This window comes from Mesitornis unicolor, unplaced genomic scaffold, assembly GCF_000695765.1.
Source record: "Mesitornis unicolor isolate BGI_N332 unplaced genomic scaffold, ASM69576v1 scaffold28745, whole genome shotgun sequence".
Classification (NCBI taxonomy): Eukaryota; Metazoa; Chordata; class Aves; order Mesitornithiformes; family Mesitornithidae; genus Mesitornis; species Mesitornis unicolor.
In genome coordinates this window covers 4,484-9,832 of record NW_010187952.1, presented here as the reverse complement: position 1 = coordinate 9,832, position 5,349 = coordinate 4,484, and positions in this window count along the sequence as shown.

The following is a 5,349-nucleotide window of genomic DNA, read 5'->3' as shown; positions in this document are numbered from 1 at the left end:
GGGAGATTTTTATTTTCTTTAATAATTTTCTGTTTTATTTGGTTCTGCTTTCTGATTAATTCCTTAATAACATCTTACAAAAGCTGCTGTAAGATGCATTAGCAATAATTTCTTAATGGCTGAGGTTGGCATCAGCAATTAGCACTGAGGACCTCTTACCCAGGCAGCGTGCTTGGACCTGTGCAGCCAGCAGCTTCACAAGCTGCTGGGTTGTCTGGAGTATCACATACTAATGAAATAATTGTAAGTGGAGATCTAGGTTTTTTTTAAGTATGACCTGATTAGTGAAGTGAGGGAGGCTTTAGGAAAAAAAAAAGTAATCCCTACTGGTGTTTCTGTAAATGAAAATTAAGTTTGGAAACACTGGGCTGTTTCTACATCAGTATCTTCCCCTGCATCTGGGGAGGATGGGGTGGGAAATGTGGGTTTCTGGGGTACCAGGGTGCTGCAGAATGGGGGCTGGGGGGAGCAGGAGCTGTTTGCTCGTCCCCAGCCCGCATGCGAGGTAACTGCTCGCAGCCATTAGACCCGTAACACAACACCATAATGGCTGCTCTGACAATTACATTACATTTCATGGGTTTATAGCAATTACACTGCGTTGAGGGGGTCACAACGCATTACGGTTTATGGCTTAATATCAGCTCTGACAGGAAGATGCCATGCACAGGACGTGGCTGCAGGGAGCAGGAGGCTTTGGAGTCCAGCCCCGGTGCCGGCCAAGGGCGCTTGGTGGGGGCCCAGACCCAGGGCTGTGCATTTTGGGCCCCCTCTCACAGGTGGGAGAAGGGGTGGGATTGTGTGCAGCAGCAATTCACCTTGCATGGGGCACCCCAGCCACGGCAGCACCTCTCTGCTGGCCCCTGAATTACTCTAGGAGGCTCCCTTATTTCTCTTTCAGGAGCAGCATTAGATGTATCCATATCCACATCATTCCAAGCCAAATGATTTTTACCACTGAAGGAGGTAAATGCACCTCGATGCATTTCAGGACCGCAGGCTTGAGCAAGCTCAGCTCTAAGCCCTAGCAAAGCTCTCCTGGGCAGCTGGAGGGAAATGTGGGGGTTCACACCACCTTTTTGTCTTGGGAAGGATTTTTCCAGCTTCTCCCACAGCACAAGTGGGGGGTTCCCGGTGCTGCAGACACGGGGCTGGGAATGCAGTGCCATGAGATAAGGGGGGCTGCGTCATGGGAAACCGGGCCTGGGGGACTGGCAGCCTGAGCTGGCCGCTGCGGTCGACACAGGACACGAAGAGATAAGGGTAAGGTCACCCAGCCCTGGGAGAGCTCGCTGGGGCTCAGCTGAACAGACCTCCCGGCCGTGTCCTGCTATGTCCTGAGCGGCCGAGGGAGCCGTGGGGTCTCTGCCAGCACAACTGGCCCTCGGCAGGGGAGGGCCACGGGCCAGCAGGGTCCAGCAGTTTCTAAGCACCAGTTTATACCCCACTGGGGCTGGGCTTGGTGAGCACGGGGCTCCCAGCCCTGTCCCACAGGATTTATTTTCCTAAAATGGAAGCAAAAGCCGAGTTGATTTATTTTGGCTGGCAGCATGTGGAGCAGGGTAAAGAACCCACAAGAAGCTCCAGAGCTGTCCAAATACACCAGGCATCTCCAGAGGCCTGGGTTCTTCTCCTAGAAGAACTGAGCTGGTCTCATTTTCTGGCTCCCCAGCTCCCGGGGTTGGGTTATGCCTGGGCAGAGCCACAGCCGACAGCTGAGCCCTCTGGATCATCCCTGGCTCCCCAAGGGTTTCTCGTACAAACCAGGGCCCCTTCGGTACAAGCTGGTCCCTCTTCCCCCAGAGAACATCCCGTAACCATCCAGGTGTTTCTCTGCTAAAGCTGAGGTCATTTGGGGTTTTTTGTGTTTCTTTTTGGGAGTTTCTCTCCAGGAATTTCTCTTCAGTTGGAGATTTTGCTTTGTGGCAGTTTTGGTCTCTGCTTGCAAAGTAAATCTCATTTGCTTTATTCTGGATGTCTCCAAAGAGAAGACTTTGCCACACAATGGCCATGGGGACAGAGAAGCAAAAACTTTCATGTTTTGTCTAATGAAAGCAATCAATGCCACAGAAATAACCCCTCCTGGCTGCCCCTTAAACCAAAGGCCAGGAGGTTCAGTGGGAGCTCAAGCCACCAACCAGCATGGCAACCCTTGGGAGCAGACCAAGAAGCTCCTGAAGCTTTGCCCATCCCAGCAGAAAGAAAGGGGGGAGACACCTCCACAGCACCGTGGTTTGGGTGCTTCTGCCTGTACCCACCTCAGGAGAGGACTGGGTGTGCTCGGAGGCTCAAGCCCAGGGACCTCCCACCAGCGTATGTGACCGTGGTGTTAAACATCACCAACCCCCTCACGGAGCTGCAGCTGCCTCTGGGCACTGCAATATCTCATAGCCACAAATTCCTCTCTCAAATAACGAGCTGTAGCCAGGAGGAAGGAGAATTTTCTATTTGTTTTCTTTTCTCAGTCTTTAAGCCCAGTTGCAAACGTTGCTGGTAATTAAGGGCTGTCTTGCTGTTTGGGTGACGTGCTGAAGTGCAGCCTCCTGCTCCCTGCCAGATGCTCCACAGCAGAGCCATCCTGGAGGAGAGGCAAACTTCATTTTCTTCTTTCGTTTCGCAACAAAAAGCTTCCTATCCGAGGTGGCCTTGGAAACCTCTCCCTGTAAAAAGACCTCCTTGAAATGTGTTATAGCAGCCAAGGAGGGTGGTTATGAAGCACAAAAACCCTGCAGAAGAGCTCATTAAAACAATAAATTACAACTAATTAGAATAAATCAAGCTAAATCATCTCCAGCGTGAAGGTAAAACGAGGTGTGAGCGAGTGTTTTTAATAAGGCCGGTGCTAATCCCAGACTCCTCTTTAAAGTGCTGGTGAGTCCCACTGCAGTGATGTTCCCACTGCTGGGATCGAGGTGGAAAACAGACCCAGAGAAACGTGAGAGGAAAGCGGAGCTAATGGGATGTTTAATTTAATTGTTTCCCAGTCTGAGCTGCCTGTCCCTAGTTGCAGTGGGTTTGGGGGTAGCGCAGCATCTGCAGCGGCTCGTGGAGGGGCAGGCACAGGTGGCTTTGCTCGCTTTGGGGGTTTTTTTCTCTTTAATTTGCAATGCACAGAGTGGCCGTGGGGGTTTGTTCCTCTCTGTCATATCACTTCATCACGCACAGCCACAGCTAAATGACTTCTCTGCATAATTAGCAGTGAGATCATCGTGACCGCCTCGGCTTGGAGTCATTTCTCCTCTGGTCTCCAAAGACCAGCCTGACCATGCCAAGGGTGGTGCTGGGGAAAACCTGCAATGTGTTAAGTGCCCAGGTAGGCTGTCATTGACCAGAAGGTCTTTGAGGTGCCAAAGCAAAAGGTTTCCTGCCCAAATCAGTGAATCTCTTCTGGAAGCACCTGGAAGTGGGCTCAGCTTTTGGGAACGCAGAGCTCAGAGCCGACACGGGTGCTGGTGCCATGGCTGGGGTCAGCAGTGATGCTGTTGAGATGCCATGGCTTGAGCCTTCCCGGTTGCTGCTTCCCTCCTTCGGAGGGATGAGACCCACTGCCAGCGCTGGAGAAATGTATTAGTTTCATTAAGCTTAAATGATTAGCTCCAGGCCTTGATAATGATACTTAATGGATCTAATATTTTTTGGGTGATTACACTGTTGTATACAGTGGTGTATATCATTAATAACCTTTTCTAAACCTCCTTCCTTTCACTGTCACTAATTATGTTCAAACCCTTCTTATGCCTGAGCCCAATTAGCTGCCTCTGAAGAGGCTTTACCCCATGAAGAATGCCTGGCTATGCTGGGAGGCAGATACTGGTGTCTGGGGTTACTGGGTAGGAGGATGCTTGGATTTGGCTGCAGGACCCACGGGGTGGTCAGGGTGGCAATAGCAGGTGCTGCTTTCTGCAGGAGGTGGTGGAAAACCTCAGGGCAGCTCTGCTCTGCTCAAAACCCCTTTCCCAGTCACCCCCCAAGTTCTGCAGGGGGGTCAACACCAGCCAGGGTCACCCCACATCCCAGGTTTTATCACCTATTGGAGTCCAAAGGGAGATGATGGAAAGCAGGCGAGGGTGGTGACGTCAAACATTGCTCACTGCTTTTTCCAGGGAGTGATAATGAATGCATCGCGGGTTCAGTGTTTCCTCAGGGAAGGTGGACCCAAGCCTGGGATTTGCCTGTCATTGCTGTAGCAAACCTGTGTGGTCCCCATGCTGGATGCAGCCAGGTGGGACAAGGAGCATCGCCACCACCTCCAAACTCTCCCTGGAACTCACCATCACCCTTGGGAGGAGCAGCCGGGCTTGGAGCTTCTCTGCTTTTCCCCGCCCGCGCCTCCTTCCCCCACGAGCTGATTAATCCGTTAGGATTAACCTCTCTAACTCCTTGATTAGCTGCATTTTAAAACTCCATTTGTTTTCCTTTTCACATCAAGCCAGAGCCAAAAAAAGAGGCCAATTTGCAGTGGTACTGATTTACTGCAATTTCTGAAAATCAGGGTGAGCACCGGGAAGGCGTGCTCGGCATCTCAACTCCTTGACGGGGAGCTGCAAGAGGCTCCATCCGGCAGGAGCCGACTCTGGGACAAACAGCACAGAACCAGCACCCACCCCAGTTCCCAGCGCTGGTTTCTGATGGTACTGGTGAAAACCTGGAAGATGGGTCCTGCGTTTCAAGGACTGAAAATGTCCCGCTCTGTACCTCGGGGAAACTGAGGCCCTCGTGAAGCGATGTGTGTGGGGTAGCAAGGCTGATCCTCAAAACCAAGCGAACTCACTGGATTTAAAACAAAATATCTACTGTTCCCAAATGCCCACCTCTCACTTCCCAGCAGGTCCCCTGGGAAGGAGCAACACGTCCTCTCCCAGGCTGCCCACTTACAGGACATTTATAAGTACCTCTGAGATTTCTCTAAGGTTTTGGAGTAGCTCAGTGTGTTTCTGAGCTATTTTGGGATGCATGAGTGGGAAATACTGACTGAGTGTACCCATATGCGATAGCCTGTGGGTTTGAGTGTTTAGACAAGTGGGTTCAAAGCTTTGTCAGGGCATCTTCTTCCCATTACTGAAGAAAAAAGAAGGAAAAACCAAGTTTTGGGCATTTCCAAGCTGAGCTCCCCTGCATGGGTGGTGCTGGAACTGGAAAAGTCTCTTGGGAGCTACCGGTGAGCTGTCAAAATATATTATAAGCTGCAATTGAAGTTTAAAAACCTTCATGCCAATGCACAATTTAGGGGAAGGATCTTGCATTTCCATAGCTATACAACAAGATTTTCTGAAATTGCAATGATACGAGAAAATGTCTTTTAAAGTGGCACCCAGATGGCAGGGGGAAATTGTGCTGTTTGAATTCTCT